Source organism: Balaenoptera acutorostrata, chromosome 3 (assembly GCF_949987535.1).
Source record: "Balaenoptera acutorostrata chromosome 3, mBalAcu1.1, whole genome shotgun sequence".
NCBI classification, from domain to species: domain Eukaryota; kingdom Metazoa; phylum Chordata; class Mammalia; order Artiodactyla; family Balaenopteridae; genus Balaenoptera; species Balaenoptera acutorostrata.
This window is the reverse complement of record NC_080066.1, coordinates 12,250,688-12,268,554: the sequence shown is the minus strand read 5'-3', so window position 1 is coordinate 12,268,554 and position 17,867 is coordinate 12,250,688.

The window sequence follows — 17,867 nt, the reverse complement described above, 5'->3', positions numbered from 1 at the left end:
TACATTGTGTTAATTCTTTGTTTTTTTCTTACATGATTTTCTGTATGAGTGTTTTAAACTTTTTAAAACACACAGTTAAAATGAGAGGAGAGTTCATCCTTACTGCGACATGAGGATGAGAATTGGAGGGCGAAGACTGGAATTGGAGTTGTGATTTAGGAAATTGTTGTACTATTCTACATGAAAGATGGTGAAGGCATGAACCAGGGCGATAGTAGAGGGGAGAAAGTGGAACATTAATCCCAGAGGTTTTTTTTTTGGCTGAGTTGCGTGGCATGCAGGATCTTAGTTCCCCAACCAGGGATCAAACCCGTGCCCCCTGCAGTGGAAGTGCAGAGTCTTAACCACTGGACCACCAGGGAAGTCCCAATCCCAGAGATATTTAGGAGGTTGGATTATAAGACGTTTGCAGTGGCCTGAGTTGGGAGACAAGGCAGCGAGCAGACCCACAGGAAATTCTGAGGTTTCTAACCTGCTTTCTGAGAGTATGCCGTGCATGCACTATCTGAGAGGTGGGAACAGGAAGAGTGTGCATTTAGTATAGCTACAAGGGGAGCAGTATAGCAGGAGTGGAGGATTAAAATACTGTTTGAAACTTACGTTTGAGATGTTAGCTGGACACTCAGGTGGATATTTACATAAGGCAATTGGAAATATAGATCTGATTTGGTAGAAATCTATATAAATAATGAAGTTATATTTGACTACTTAGAGAAAGGCAATGGAGAAATGTCAATCCCTATTTCTTGTTCTTCGTAATGTTGTGAGAGAATATATTTATAATTTAGATAATTAGGTGTATATACACGGTAACTATTACTAATAGCATATATTAGTGTTAATTCATGTGAACTCCTTGGAAACAAGGGGTTCACTTTATTTCTGTGTCTTCCATTGGGCTTAACACAAACTGTAGTAGGAGCTTGGTATAAGGTTGATGGATGAAATAATGAGAATAATTATTCTTGCTCCTTTGGCTTTTAAAAATCAGCTTCATTGGGATATAGTTCACATATCATACAATTCACTCGAAGTGCACAATTCAGTGGCTTTTAGTATATTCACGGAATTGTGCAACCATCACCACAATCTTAGAACTTTATCCTTATCCCAGAAAGAAGCCCCATGCCTAGTAGCTGTCACCCCCCTTCAGCACCCCTCCCCCAATCCACTTCCCACCCTGGCCTTAGTTAACTACTAATCTATTTCCTATCTACCTCTCTAGATTTGCCTATTCTGGATATTTCATATAACTGGAATCATGCAATATGTAGTTCTTTATGACTGACTGCTTTCCCTTTCAAGGTTCATCCATGTTGCAACACAGATCAGTACTTTATTTCTTTTTATTGCCGAATAGTAGTCCATTATATGGGTATATCACATTTTATTTATCCATTTATTGGTTGATGGATAATTGGGTTGTTTTCACTTAGGGTATTATGAATAATGCTGTTATGAACATTCATGTACAAATTTTTGTGTGGACATATGTTTTCATTTCTCTTGGGTATGTACCTAGGAGTGGAATAGCTGGGCCATATGGTAACTTACTGCTTAACCATTTGAGGAACCACTAGATTATTTTCCAAAGTAGCTGCACCACCAGCAGTGTATGAGGGTTCCAATTTCTCTACATACTCTCCAGTACTTACTATTATTTGATGTTTTGACTATAGCCATCCTAGTGGGTGTGAAGTGGTATTTCACTGTGGTTTGGGTTTGCATTTCCTTGGTGGCTAATCATGTGAGCATCTTTTCCTGTGCCTGTTGGGCATGTGTATGTCTTCTCTGGACAACAATATCAGTTCCTTTGACCTTTTTTCAAAATGGGTTATTTGTCTCTTTATTAATGAGTTGTAATAGCTCTTTATATATTCTAGATACAATTCCCTTAGAAGACATATGGTTTGCAAAAATGTCTTCCTAGTCTGTGAGTTGTCTTTTCACTTTCTTGATGGTATCCGTTGAAGCACAAAATTTTGATGATGTTCAGTTTATTTATTTTTTTGTTTGTTGCTGGTGTGATTTGATGTCATATCTAAGAAACCATTGCCTAAACCAAGGTCACTCTCCCTTGGTTTTTAAAAAATAACTTTTATTACTGTTTGGTTACCTTGAGTAACTTTCTGTTTTGTTTCATAACAGCCCTTTTTTAATGTATATATACCTTGTACAGTCTTTGCTTCTCTTTCTCTCTGTAATTATCCACCTTTGAAAAAGATCCTCATGTATATAATGGTTTGATCCTGTTTTTCTCACTTAACATTTTGTAGTGATATTTTCCAATATCATTCAAAATGTTTGGAAAAGATCACATAAAATAGCAGTAAATCCTACTGTGTAATTTATGTACCATAATGTATTTAGTCATTTCCATACTCTTGCACATTTATAACTTGCTTTCAATATTGTGGTATTACTATTAAAGGCTAGTAAATGTGCATATAAATATACCATGGTCCAAATGCCTAGTTTTTACCTAGGATAGATTCTAGTTAAGAGGTGGAGTTACTGGATCAAAGGGCATGAACATCTTTCTAGACTGAATGCAACTTGCTTTTCAGAAAGGTGTGCCAATTCACACTCTCCTAGTTAGTGCCTGTTTCATTGTATCCTTATCAGTATGAATATTATTTTAAAAAATCAGGTAGCAACTGTAGGACCCTTCTCTTTGATGCCCTAATCCACTCATTTACTTAAAGCTTGAGAATGTAGCTGCCAATTCCATTATGATATAGTCCCCAAGGAAGCCAGAAAGTCTACCAGAGCTTTCACAGTAAATACTGTGACTTTTCAGTGACTTCACACTTCATTTAAAAACGAACAAAACATTTACCAGGTCATTAGCAAGCAGATTTTTAAGGAGCTGGAGAAAAATCTCTCAGAGAGATAATTTCTGAGCTAGGGTTGTCTTATTTTGGGGGGAGGGGGTGGGATAGGAATTATTGACACAAATGAACAATTTAGAGGCAAGCATCGATTTATGGGAAGAATTAGCAAATCATCTTGCTCACTAGATTTCCAGGACTCCGGCTTACTCTTAAACTGAGAGGCACTTAACATCATAGTGTCCAGGCAGGCAGATCAGTGTTAGAACCCAGGTGCTACCACTTTCTGGCAGTGTAGCCTTAGGTTGGCTTTAACTGCACATGAAGCATTTAGCATAGCTAAGCACATACTAGGTACTCAATAAATGTTAGCTATTTTCCATTATTATTCATCTTTTTATCCCCAAAAGGGCAGGAAGCACTGGGGAGAGCTGATAACAAGTGCTCAATACAGTTATTAAATGAGTATATAAATAAGTTACGGAAAAACTAAAAGGGATGTGTATGGAAGGAATCTCCCAGTTTTTCATATTATCAGCCTCTCATAATCCTCCATCTCACGTTTGAAACTATGCTTCCTTGGTGAGATTTTACTCTGAAATAAACCATTATTTGTAGCCTGTCATGTTTATACGTTTTCTTGCAGGGATATGCATTGTGTTTTAGTTTTGCTATTTTAAATCATTTAGCAGATAAAAAAAAAAGGGAAAAAAATCACTTAGAGTCTGATTTAATCAAGAGGCACAGGATGAAGTGAAAAATCCAGTGTTGTTCTGCTCCTTGGCTTTATTGAAGGCTGCCAAAAGGTATAAATTAAGAGACCTTTCCTTTTAGGTAAGACCTTTCCTTACCTTTTATCATATTTTATGGCTCTGATAAATTCCCCAGGCTAAGCGGTGGTCAGAGAAAAACATGTGAGTGAGAATACGAGGATCCTTTCTCCACAACTGCATCTTTCCATTGAGTAGATGAGATAACGGATTTGAAAGTGCCTCAAGAAAAGTTAAATTTTATAAATCTAAAGTATTATTATTATAATGTAGGGGATATAAGCGCAGCAAAAATATGAAAAAGTTAAAATTGAGCCAAAGTTTCTTTTTTTGTCATTTCATAAGGTCTTAACAGCCAGAGGGATTGTTAGAGGTTTTATGGTCTAAATATCTCACTTTTATATATGAAAGAAGAGTCAAGTGACTTTATCAAGATCACATTGTTTAAAACCAAAGTTCTTTTGCTCTCTATAAAAATAATGGATAGTAAAAATTAAAATTTAAAGTGTTCATAAAAGACTGTATTCTTTATCTTCACAATGCAAGAAAATATAAACTTATATAGTTCATTTCTAATGAGTTTGAATGCATTTTAAATGTCATTGTCCTAAGGTGAATTAAAAAGTCTGAAATGAGAAATTTCAATTATGGAGGCTTCATTGGAATTGATCAGTTTAGTGTTTTGAAAATGTTTTTGCTGCATAAGCAGTGCAAAGTTTAAATTCCCAGTCTCTACACTTACTGTGAGTTAGCCAAACAGCCTTGTTCTTTGGAAAACTGCTTTGAAGATCGTAAGCAGGGTGTGATCTTCTCTGGAGGTTAATTTATGTTGAAATTAATAAAGGTTAATGAAGTCTTTTAGGAACGTCCTTTTTTTCCTGTGGGGCCCCATACTTAAAGTTAAGCCCTTCCCTTAAGCAAAACCTTAAGAAAGTTGTTTCATGGTAGCCAGCATTCATTTTACTTGGAGCTATAAAAGTTCTGCATGCAAGGTAGTGAGTGACATTTTGAATACACAAAAACAAACACTAGGTTGCAATTTTTTTGCAAATATTACTTTGATTCTTAGGAGGTGTACTTCCCCACACCCACATTTGGATGATACTGTATTTAAAGTACAATTCTCCTTTATCCAACCCTATCTGGAAAGGCTGAAGAGTGGAGGAGTGAGAAACCTAAACCACTTTAGAGAGAAAATACTAAATTTTACATTATAACTTGAAGGGCAAATGGATGCGTGGTTGGAGAGTAAAGCTTTTGTATCGTTTATCACTAACTAGAGAGACCTAGTCAGGAGGTGAGCATCAGAAATTGTCACTATTCTTTATGCAACAGAGTAGGGCACACAGAAATTCTGGAAAGCAAGCAAAGACAAGGAGAGGGAAATGGAAAAAAAGATGACTCTGCTCCTCTCAGGCTACAGCATATACTGCTGTCCCTGCTGCTTTGAACTTGAAATTACAGTGAGCACTGCAGAATATGTGTTGCAGAAGTACTTGACCTCGGATAATCCTACGGAGTTGGGAAGCAAGGTGATCCTTTTCCCCTTGCAAAAAAGACAAAGTCCTAGTTCTTCCAAGAGCAGTGACTATTACATAACACTCATTTTTAATGATTTGAAATCATTTTAATTGGTACTTACCTGGGAAGCTATATCACTTTTCATTTCGCCAACTCTCTCAAAAAGCCATAGTGTATTACCACTCATCGGCAGCTGTGAAAGTATGATAAGACAGGATGATGTATACAAACGATCTCTTCTTCAGAAGAATTCATCCAGAAGAATTGTCAAATTATTTTTAAATGGCTGTAGCTCTTAATGAATCATTGCAGGAGAACTTTAAAGCTTCACTTGCATGAGGGTGGCCTTGCTCTTTGGTAGTTCTGTCATAGAATCGTGGGATGTGTTTGAGCTGGGGCATGCTTTAGGGACTGTCTTTGCAAAAGCACTCCTTTTTCTAATGAGATAACAGAGATCCAGAGGGGTTAGTTAGCTTGAAGTCTATAAAGTAAATTTGAGGGTAAAAGGAGCCTTCGGCAATCCAAAAGCTCACAGTCGCTCATATAATTAATTGTGGAGGAGGCTAATGTCCAAAATTTCTTCAATATTGACAATAGGACATTGGAGATGGGAGCAATGAAGAGATGGAAACAGGCTGTTAAGAGGAGTATTTCATTAACTTTGGCTACAATGTTGGAATAGTAGCAGTCTCATTTTGAGATAGTATTGATATTTCAGAAGAGCTTTTGGCTGATAGCCATGTAGGTTTTCTATGTGAAATATAGGGGCCAGGCTCTCATTCTGAACAGCATTCTGGGAAGGGCTCAAAGGGACTGGTGAAGTCCAAAGTGAAAACTCTTTTGCATTTATTCAAAACCTCAATTTTGAGTCACTCATATTTTCCAGACTCCCTCATGGTAGTCTCTCTCACATGAGGAATAAGGAGGAAGAATCAGCAATCTTAATCTCTGTATTTGGGTCCAGAGACCAAGACACAGGGCATTCTGTGACAGAGGCAAAAACCGAACCTGTATCTGCTCTAGAGCATCTCCTGCTTTTTAGTGCTTGTCTGATCATGATACAGGTGACCAGAATCAGCTGGGGAGAGTGAAAAGCCTTGGTCGCCTTGATGGATGATTTGGCCTTTGGCAGGGTCTAAGAAAGTAGGAAAGAGGCAGGTGAGGTGGGTGGAAGGGGCTGGCCAGACTCTTGAAGAAATCGCCCACTCTTGTGAGCTCTCTTGACAAATGTCATGACCTGGTGACTAATTTCTTGCCCTATGAGGGATTATCTAATAGCCCTAGGATTATTTCATTACTCTTAGTATCAATAAGGCAAAGATGTAAGCTTATAATAATTGCATTCTAATAAAATATTCCTTAGATACCAAATGGGTTTAAAACGATTGTCATTATTCATATTACTTTACCCATATAAATCATAGCATTCCATTTAATACCTCCATTTTAATATTATTTGCATAATATTAAAGTACTATTTGAATTTATTAAGAAAGAGATTGTTGAGCAGAAATTCTATGGAAAAAGATGCCAGGAGCTCCTCATATTTTTCCCTTCTTCTTGCCTGGTAGCAGAACCCTGATATTAGTGGGGCACATGCTACCATGATAAAAGACTTACATGGTCCAGGTCCCTTGCAGCCAGGTAGGGTCACATGATTAGGTTCTATTTAAGATGATGTAAACAGAATTATTGTTTGGGACCTTTCAAGAGGTCTTCTAAAAGAGAGGGGTGTGCCCTTTCTCTGCCCCTTCTCCTTCTTGTTGGCTGAATTTACAGGAGATGGATGGAGCTCTAGGAGGACGTTGAACCTAAAAGTAATATGGGAAAATATGGAGCAGAAGAGATATGGGCCCATAGCTGCCTTGAATCCCCTGCTGCTAGACTTCTTTAGGTGACAGAAAAATTCATGTCATTCTCATTTAAGGCACTACTATTTGGGGATCTCTGGATATATTCAGCCACATATAATCCTAAAGAATACAAGTCTTAAAATATTATGAAAAATGTTTAGCCCATATAGAAAAATCATCAAGCAAAAAGTTTGCCAGCAGACACACAAAAATATGATGTCATTGTAAATGGCAGTTTGCCGTAGTAGTTGGAAAGTTTTCACGTCATAATGTTGAGTTTTTGAACCAGATTTCCGCTTAAATGCTTTAAGGGGGGCCTTGAGAGAGGAATGCTGGACTAATAGCTCAGAAAACTCAATTCTGTACCCCCTGAGTCACTTACTGGTGCCGTGCTCTTGAATAAGCCATCGTGACCTTGGTTTGTCTCTCTGTAAAATACAGATTCTGGACTAAGTTGTCTCCATAATTCTTCTAAGCTCTGTGGGCTATAAATTTATAAAATTACCTGTATCCTTTTAAAACCACTAGAACTGTTTCTGGCCCTAGTAAATATAGGTTAACAAAAATACTTACGGAGTGCCTTGTGTATGTAGATGTCACCCAATTTTGCATTATATGGGAAACCTGTGTGTTGGGGAGAAGAGGACGCAGCAAGTCATAAGATTTTGAATGACCCATGTCTCCTGACTCCTAGTTGAATGCTGTCTCTTCTATCCCATGTTCATTCTCTTACAGAGCTCCACGTATTAAATTGACAGAGGTCTCCTGGCTATGTGGTCTATAGAGCTCTTATTAAATTCCAAAAATTTCATGTAATACCACAAACTACAATTCTACTCTATTATGACTCATCTAAGGCTAATCTGCTTGCTATAACAGTCATTCGACTTCTAATTAACATAAGCTGTGCTTTATCTCACTTATAAAGCTACATGTCAACGAGGGCAAAATAGCCTATTAGTAACTGAATGATCACGTGTCAAAAGAGTTGATGGAACAATTAAATCAGAAAAGACTTTCTGATAGAGACACAGACATAGAGAACAAATGTATGGATACCAAGGGAGAAAGGGGAGAGATGGGATGAGTTTGGAGATTGGGTTTGACATATATACACTACTATGTATAAAATAGATAACTAATGAGAACCTACTGTAGAGCACAGGGAACTCTACTCAATGCTCTGTGGTGACCTAAATGGGAAGGAAATCCAAAAAAAGGGGATATATGTATACATACAGCTGATTCACTTTGCTGTACAGTAGATAGTAACACAACATTGTAAAGCAACTATACTCCAATAAAATTTAATTTAAAAGAAAAAAGAAAAGACTTTCCGGAGAAGGTGAGCTTTGATCTGGAGTTCTAGGGAGGTGACAAATGGGGGTGGTCAGAGAAGTTGGGAAGTCGTGTTAACGGGGCGGCGGTGGGGGGGGGGTGAGTGGTGTTTGCAAAGGGGCTGAGTTGGGAATGATCAAGGGCATGTGACAGATGGCAGCCAGGCTGGCTGTGGGGAGTGGGACCTGAGACCTTTTCTTTCTTTCTCTTTGGGCCCTGACTCTCTTATTAGCATGAAATACACCTTTCAAGCCCAGTGTTTGTTTTGAGTATGGAAGGAGCTCATGGAGAAGAGAGATGGGTGAGAAGCCGACTCTGGTGGAAGTCATTTTAAAGATACAGAGCAAGGAACGGCAAAATCATCACTGCAAGAATGTGTTCCCTTTGCGCAAAGATATTCTGTTTGCATATTTATGTTTAATGCTTCACTGTGTGCTTATGTGGTGGTGATGAGATAAAGTTGCAGAAGGAACTTCGAATTGCCTGACTTTTGAAAGTTAAGTCAGCTGTGACTTTCCAGTAATAAGGTATCTTCATGGGCTTATTTTTCTGGCAGCTGTGTGTGTGTGCGTGTGTGATGTGTATGTGTGTGAGAGACAGAGAGATTTAATGCAAAGGGAATAAGTAGGCAGCTGATTTATTGCAAGCGGTATATTTACCACAGTGTATCATCACTGAAATTATCATAGATATTAGAAGTGGAAAAATGTCCTGGTGTTTAGTGTCAGCTCCTGTCTCCTCCTTTTGCAGCACAAATCTGCCCGACAGAGTCATGATAGTTCCTAAGCACTGATTTGGACTTTGTCACAGGAATAAAGCACAAAGCCACATGTTCAGCACATGAACAGCTGTCTGCAGCAAACTGGATTGGCCAACCCAAAAGGAATGCATGCACATTACAAACCAATGGGATACTGGTTTGTGTTTTCAGTCAGAGGCGTGGAAACAGTTCTCCCTCCTGGGTCCTCTTCCAGGCTTCTCTGCCATCTTGCTTGTGCCTGGTAAATACTTGTGCACATCAACAAACACAAATGACCGAAAAAACCTTGAGAAGAAGGGAGCACTTCCACTTTCCTTCCTTTTTATAGCTAATTTCTTGGATTCCTTTCATCTACTTTCCATGTACCTATCCACACGTACACATATAGCTGCATGAATTTGCTCCACAACAATTGTGTACAAAAACACCACATTGCTGTATGTTTCTGTATCAAACTAAATCTCTGTTTTAGCCTCTGTTGACTAGTGTCGCCTGCTACCCAATATCACTCATTACTGGAGGCTTCTGTCCCTGATCGTGGTATTCTGTGGCTTAGAGGAATTGGGGAAGGACTTCCAACTCTGTAGGCCATTGTGGTCACTGCTGAAATGTGTGTTGTGGTCTATTGCAAGGCAGGAGGCTCATTTCCCGCTCTGCCAGATGTAGGCGTGGGCATCACTTTTCACGTCAATCAAGGCTCCTTGTGCTCAGGCTCCAGCATCCCAGACCATCCCATCAGGCATCCTGGACAGTCAGTAGAACGGGGTGGTGGGCAGGCTCTGCAGCACCTCTCCAGTCCCTTTTAATTTCCACTCCAGTCTCTTTTAATTTCCAGGTCATTTTTTAAAATAAATTTATTTTATTTATTTATTTTTGGCCGTGTTGGGTCTTTGTTTCTGTGCGTGGGCTTTTCTCTAGTTGCGGCGAGCAGGGGCTACTCTTCCTTGCGGTGCACGGGCTTCTCATTGCGGTGGCTTCTCTTGTTGCGGAGCACAGGCTCTAGGTGCGTGGGCTTCAGTAGTTGTGGCACGCGGGCTCAGTAGTTGTGGATCGCAGGCTCTAGAGCACAGGCTTAGTACTTGTGGCGCATGGGCTTTGTTGCTCCGCAGCATGTGCGATCTTCCCAGACCAGGGCTCGAACCCGTGTCCCCTACACTGGCAGGCGGATTCTTAACCACTGCGCCACCAGGGAAGCCCTTCCAGGTCATTTTAACCATCTAAACTCAAAGCCACATCCATCTCTTTGTCTAGTAACAGACTCCAAAGCCTGGGTAGGGTTATTTTTTAAGTTTCTGGAAATTTCTGTTTTCAACTCCTAAATGTACTATTTCTGGGAACCCTGAACTCAGAACTCAAGACTTTGTCTTATCTAGAAGAAAGGGGGCAAAATTTGCCTTATTTTTCCTGGATCCTACTGCAGTAGCAGGAACAAGAATATAAATTCATATCTTAATAGATTATCTTTCCACATACTTACTACAGGAATTTGTGGCAGGTGGGAAGAAAAACAGGATTTTTTGATCAGTGGAAAATTGGCAAAATTTTTCTTTGTTTTTATTATTGGTGTTGTTTGGTGTTATAAAGTGTAAGAGTTTTCTAAAGGTCAATGTGACTGATAAATTGAGTCACTAACCAGAATTCATTGCTTGTTTATGCATCAAAGACCTACAAACTTGTTCCGTTTATGAATCCAGGTTAATTATTCTTCCAGTCCGGTGGTGTAGTGCAGGATCATATGTCCCTTGAATGCTTCAAGAAGCAAAATGTTTTGCTGAAACCTCTTACAAGGATGGAGAGGCATTTACAAAAAGCCAAATGAGGAAGTTTTTCCCAGAGAGGTTTGTGAGAATGTGAACGAACTAAGTGTTGATAGTAATGATCTGTGCTTTGCGAATGAGTCCCTCTAGATTACTAAGTTTATCCTTTGATCTGAAGACATGACAGTGATTGAAAAATCAATTAGCACGTACACCATATGTCCAAACAGCCTAAAATAAAGACGAGGGAGGTGATTTTTAAATTTATTAGAAGCCTCCAACCCATGAACCACTCCTTCCCAAATTAAGCAGTGTTAACTATAATGTATGTATACTGTATTCGTTTTCTATTGCTGCTGTAACAAACTGCTGCAAATTTAGTGGCTTAAAACACTCATTTATTATCTTGCAGTTCTGTAGATCAGGAATCCTGGTACAGCGTGCCTCAACTGGGTCCTCCACTTGAAGTCTCACGAGGCAAAATCAAGGTGTTGACAGGGCTGTGTTCCTTTCTTAAAATTTTTATTTATTTATTTATTTGGGCTGCATCGGGTCTTCATTACTGCTTTCAAGCACGTTCTGTTGTTGATCAAATCCACTTCCTTGTGGTTGTAGGACTGTGCTTCCTTGATGGCTGTCAGCTGGGGGCCATCCTTAGCTTCTAGAGGCTCTTTCTGGTCCTGGCACAAGGCCCCTTCCATCACGTGACCCTCTCCATCCCAGAGCCAGTAAAAGCTTTGACTTCTTCTCACACTTAGATCGCTTTGACTTGCTCTTTTGCTGTGTCTCTTGTCTCTAGCTGGAGAAAGTTCTTCACTTTTAAGGGCTCAGGTAAGTGAATTGGACCTACGCAGATAATCCACATAGTTTTCCTTATAGCACATAGTTTAAGATGTAATCTTATGCTTTTTGGAAAGAAGAAAATGAAAACTCATTATATTTTAGATATTAAATCATAATACGCTTTCTAGTATTCTAGTTTTTCCACATTAAAATCTCAGCTTTTCCTTATCCTTTGGGTCCCCTTTAAATAGTTTTAAGTTCTTAGAAGTCGTATTCATGTTTGCATGTTAATTAATCTGTATTGGTGAGAACACATATAAATAACATATAACATGTATAATAAAAGAGCAAGTGACTGATAGGAAAACTAACTCTGGCTTTAATGAGGCTGTATTTCAGGCTGCTTTTGGTTATTAAACCTTGTTTAATAACCAAACTATTGCCTTAGTTATTACACTCAGCAGGACTGGTTATTTGATTATGAGATAGTTTCAATATTGGTTTAAATAAAATTGATTTTCATGGACTATGGTTTAGTTCTGAATATCTGTGTATTATTCTGGATTGTAATGCCTTTAGGAAGTAGTGGATAAAGGAAATACCCAATTTGCCATAGATTGAAATGGTGTGCATTGCTCAGGTCTGGTAACATGACTGAGTGGTTTAAAAAAAAAAAAAGAAAAGCAAACTTCAGAGTCAGGCAGACAGACCAAATGCTGGATTCGTTCCTTAGCAGCTGTGTGACCCCAGGCAAGTTGCTCATCCTCTCAGACACTCAGTATCTCCATGTGCAAAATGGGGATATCAATATCAACCTGTGGGAGGGGGGTGTTGGTGAGGATTAAATGAGATTAATGGGAAATCCCTAGCAGCTTCTGCTACGCAGGCAGAGTTCAAAAATTATGATTTACCATTGCCTTTCCTCTCGGGGTCTCTAGTATGCTAATATGTGAACCTCATCCTCAATAGCCAACCTGAATCTGAACCCTAATTTTGTGATGGAAGAGTTGGTCCATTTAGATTTAATATTCTTTTATATTTCTTACCATATTTGAAAAAAATTTTCAGTTACATCCTTAGGGTCTACTAAAAGAAGTATTTTATGATCATTTGCTAAAGCAATAATAAAAAATGCATTCTAAAAAGGATTAGAAATGTGAAGTTTCATAACAGGGCCAGAAACTATAGAATTTTATTATTTATTATACATCGGATTTGTCATTTCAATAGCACATGATCCTAGTTGAAAGGTCTTACCACAAGAGCTTAGTCATTCTTCTCAAGAGCAGCTAAAATCTCCTTTGTGTTGCATGTTTTCTGGAATAAAAGAAAGTAGCTTTCATTGGTGATTTGGATGCAGGGTCACTGTCCCGCTGTGGTTCCTTTGGAGTCTCCTTTATAGCGCCTTCCAGATGCCGCTGTCCGTGGTGCTGACCGCCAGACAGGCTGTGCTCCAGTTTAAGTTATTATATTTGATGGCTCAGGGTTTCTTCCATGCAAGATACCTAAAGAGCTCCCTTTGGTTTGTAGCTGCTGTTCTTCTCTGTTGAGTCTGTGTCATTTTAAGCTCTTCTTAAACTTCCCCAGTTCTCAAAGGGCCACCTTGTTCCTGGTTACTATTTTTTAAATGCTCTTATCCTGTGTCTTGTTTCATGCTGCGGTTCAGAGTTTTTTGAAATGTTTCTTGGCCCAACTCACTCGTGGTTGCTGAGACTTAAGTCCACTCTAGTGGTATCCTCATTCCCTCATTCCACAAACTTTTACTGCTCCCCTCCTTTTTAGAAAAATCTCAGTCTTCCTCCTGTGTTTCTCTTACACTCTCACACTGCAGCCACGCTCACAACAATTCAGGGATCAACCACAAGTCCAGGTTGTCACCTGTGCTTCTGACCAACGGGCTATAGATCCTGGGTTCCAACAATCTCCCGCCATGGATTCCATTAATTTTCTAGAGCAACTCACAGAGCTCAGAGAAACAGTGTACTTATGAGATTACAGGTTTATTACAAAAGGATATAACTGAGGAACAGCCAGATGGAAGAGTTGTACAAGAGAAAGGTATGGGGAAAGGGCATGAAGCTTCCACGCACTCTCCCAGCACCTCCATGTTTTCACCAATCCAGAAGCTCTCCTAACCTTGTCCTTTTGGGTTTTTATCCAGGCTTCCTTACATAGTCATGATTAATTAAATCACTGGCCATTGGTGATTGATTCAACCTCCAGCCTCTCTCCCCTCCCCAGAGGTTGGGGAGTGGGACTACAAGTTCCAACTCTGCAGTCACATGGTAGGGCCCCTGGCAATCAGTCCCCAACCTCAGGTGACCTAGAGGCTTTCCAAAAGTCACCACATGAACATAACAAAAGACACCTTGATCACTCTCCTCACTTAGGAAATTCCAAGGGTTTCAGGAGTCTGTACTAGAAACAAGGGATGTTCCATACAAGGAACAGAGATGAAGACCAAATATATATATTTTTTATTATAAATCACAACACTACTCCTCCTAAGTACAGACTCCTGTCATGAGCACTACAGGGAAATAAAAGGGGAATATGACTTGGTACCTGACTTCAAGAAGCTTAGAATCTGGTGATAGGTGAGGGGGGAGATCAGTAAACAGATTTGGGAAATCGAGGCAGGTATAAAGTAAGTATCGTAGGAGAGGTGCGAGTAGTGTGCTATGTGAGCCTACAGCAGTGACTCAAGCCTGGCCACAAAGAAGAATCACCTGTGAGGCTTTTAAACATCCTGGTGCACATGCTCAATCCCAGACATATTCAGAAGCTCTGTGGATGGAGGTCAAGGTATCAGTATTTTGAAATCCCCAGGTGATTCCAGTGTGTGCAGATACAGTGGAGAACCACTGGCCTAAAGACAAGCCTGACAAATTCCAGTTCTAACTGGCTCTGCGGCAGGGTCATAGCAAAATCTTGGATACCTTTATTTCCGTTAGATTTCATGCACCTCATGCTTCATATTGGATTTAGACGACTACCCGCTTTAGTGTTGGTAGAAGCTTGTATAATTAGTATACACTCAATAAACGCTTGTTTGTTGATAGATGAATACCCACTTGTCTTAATGCCCCCGCCCCTTTAACAACATTTATTGAGCACCTACTGTATTTGGGGATAGAGCAGTTCCAAGTGCTGGGGATAGAGCAGTAAGTGCAGCCGTGTCTCTGCCTGGATGCTCTGTTTTCTTCTCCTCCATCAGATCCATCTGGGGAGCTTGTAACAGAGCAACCTCTGCGATGCTTCCCCAGCCTATTATGGAGTCTCTGGGCGTGAAATCCAGGGATCTTCTTTGTTCACAAGCTGTCCAGATGATTCTGTGCACACGAGAGCCTGAAAGCCCTAACAACGACTCAGTGCGGGACAGAGCAGGGTGAGGAGCGTTGTGGTGCCCCCTGCAGAGAGACTGACTTTCAGGGGAGCCAGGAAAGGGTACCGGGAAGGGGATGGCCTCTGAGCTGGGTCTTCAAGGATGATTATTGACTCACTTGGAGGAAATGGGAGGGAGAGCATTTCAGGCAAAAGGAAAACTCCTGGTCGAGTCGCAGAGACGAGAATGAACACAGCACGTTGAGGAGACTGGACACCATCCGTGAGGAGCCATTTGTAATTTTAAGTTAATTAACCTTTATTGATTTCCTGCAATGTTCTGAGCACTGCATACAAGGAGCGTAAAACTGCTCAAGGAAAAGGGTGTTACTGGGTCTGGCCCTGAGCTTTTGTTTGGTTCGGCAGAGCGATGCCCTATCACTGCCAAGCTCTGGAAGTCTGCCAAGAACCCAGGTTCATGGGGTTGTAAAGCCACAGCTGGGGGTGTCAGTGTCTCTGTGGGAAAGGCACAGAGCTCTGGCTTGTGTCACCAGGATCACCTCTTCCTGATGCATCTCCAAACCTCTGAAGGCTCTGAAGGAGGAAGAGTCTGGTCTGGGAGAGTAGGCATAGAGGTTGGCTGGCAAGACACTCGTGGAGGTCACTGCTGGTGATCCGATGAAATTGGTGGTTTGCTTTATAACACTATGAATGCTGGGCTATAAACATTCTGAGTAAAACAGACTTTGGAAGCCTAACCTGGAATTCTAACCACTGTTTATAACTTTTTGTCTCGGGAAAGAGTAAACCACGGTCCAAAAACTAAATTGTTTTTGAGGAACGATAGCTATTTATTGATTACTTAGTAGGCACCAGGCCTCTAATGCTCTGAGCTTTACATTTTCATTTTATTACCACTCGTCAGCGTCTCTCCCCAGCCCTCTGAGAGATGTGGTATTATTCCGTCTGCTTTACAGATCGTGGGGCTTGTGAGTGACAGAGTTGGGATTTGAATCCAGGTACATGTAGCTATTAGAAACTGAGTGTGTAACAACCCTGCCAGGCTGCTTCTGGAATGTGGTTTTTTACTAAATTGGTGATTTCCTTTGCCTTCTTATTTCACATACACATCCCACGGTGTCTATAGAGGTCTTGGTGAGTAGTTAACCATAAAACAGATTCAAAATAAATAAAATGCCCCAGAATAAGTTGGAAGAAAAATACTGCTTTCTCTCTTTTATCCTTCTACATTACTCACATTTGTACACAAAGTCCTTCTTCCCAAGTACTTTCACTTAGGAATGCCAGATAAAGGGGTAAGAAAATGTAACATTATTCAATTTGGCAGGAATTGCAGCTAAAGTGGAATATCAGATCCCTCTGTTCCAAGGAGTGTTTTCAGATACGGTGGCTATAAGATGATTCTGATTCTGTAAAACAAAATTTATAAGGTTAGGATGAATTCAACTGAGTTATGAAAACAAGTGCTGTGATTTGCTAAGTCTAGACCTTGATCATCTGTTTCTTTTCCCCTGATACCTAGATAATTGCCTGGGGCTTGAATCATGGTTTAAGCTTAGCCATCTGATTGTTTGCAATACCTGAAGGGAAAGGTAAACTGTCAGTTCTGTCAATTCTATTTGTAGGTATCATCTCCACAGGTGAAACATAGAGGCTGCTTAGGTGAGAACTTGCAGGTGAAATATTCATAAGGGGAAAACTGCAGAAACAAAATTCCTTCACAGTGATCTGGCGTTTCAGTAATATTCAGTTATTAAATATTTGCAATTTACAATTTACAATTTTCTGCTTGGCTGGACATTTAATCCAATTGTTTTATATTTATTCATTGCATAGTCTAAACATGGTCTCACTTTCTAAACTATGACTGATCTTTAGAGTCATTTGATATGATTTAATTGTATCATATTATTGAAATAATACTTTCCTGAGTGCCTTCTATGTACCAAGTATTTGTAATCTTCTCGTTCATGTGGTAATTTCAGGTACCAAAGGGTTAACAAAAAGTATTGCACAGTTGTTAGACATTTCAAAATATTTATAGTGAAGATATGAATTTACATGACCTCTGAGTAAAAAGAAATTAATTGAGCTCCTGCTGTGAAACTAAATAAATCAGTGGGAAGAAAAATGGTAGGGTTTACTAGCGGAAGTAATTAGATCAAAGGATTCTTCTGTATTGTGCTAAGTTGCCTCTGTTTGTTTCTGAATGTCTGCTGATGTTTAAATTTCTGAGCTGCCAGATTTACTATTTTGCCAACAACGTTTTCTCTATTTCAAGTGTTACTGGAAAACTAATCAGGTGCAGTAATTCATTTAACGACAGAGTGATTCAATAGTTTCAATCTTCCGTAAAATCTCCCTTATTCTTCATTCTTAAGGTAAATTATCAATTTATGGGTCTTCGCAGAAAAGCATTTATTTCTCTTTGCTCCCTTAAAAAGGAGAGTTCTCTGCACTCAAATTTGTTTTGAGGTTACATGTTCCACCTGCGGAGCCCTGTGCTGAGATATTACTAATACTTCTTTGACAACCAGCTCTAAGATGGTAGTCAAGTATGATAATTACATGGCCTTGTTTAAAATTGCATGTAATCAAAATAATGCAATCTTGATAGAAGATGGCCTTGTCCAGGACTGACTGAGAAGAATTCAGTTGTAGAAGTTGTGTGCTTGCCTATTGCTGTGATAAAGGGTCCAGGGTTTTGCTTTCTGGAACCTTCGCTCTGCCTCACCTACTCACCTAGATCCCAGTCTTCTGATGGGCAACATGCAGATTTGCCCTTACAGGCATGTATAATACCCATAAGTATATGTGTATAATCACATATATATGTATATATGCTAAATGACCAGAGGAAGTACTAACCACACATGAAAACTGCGGATTTCATGTCAAGGCTGGACAGC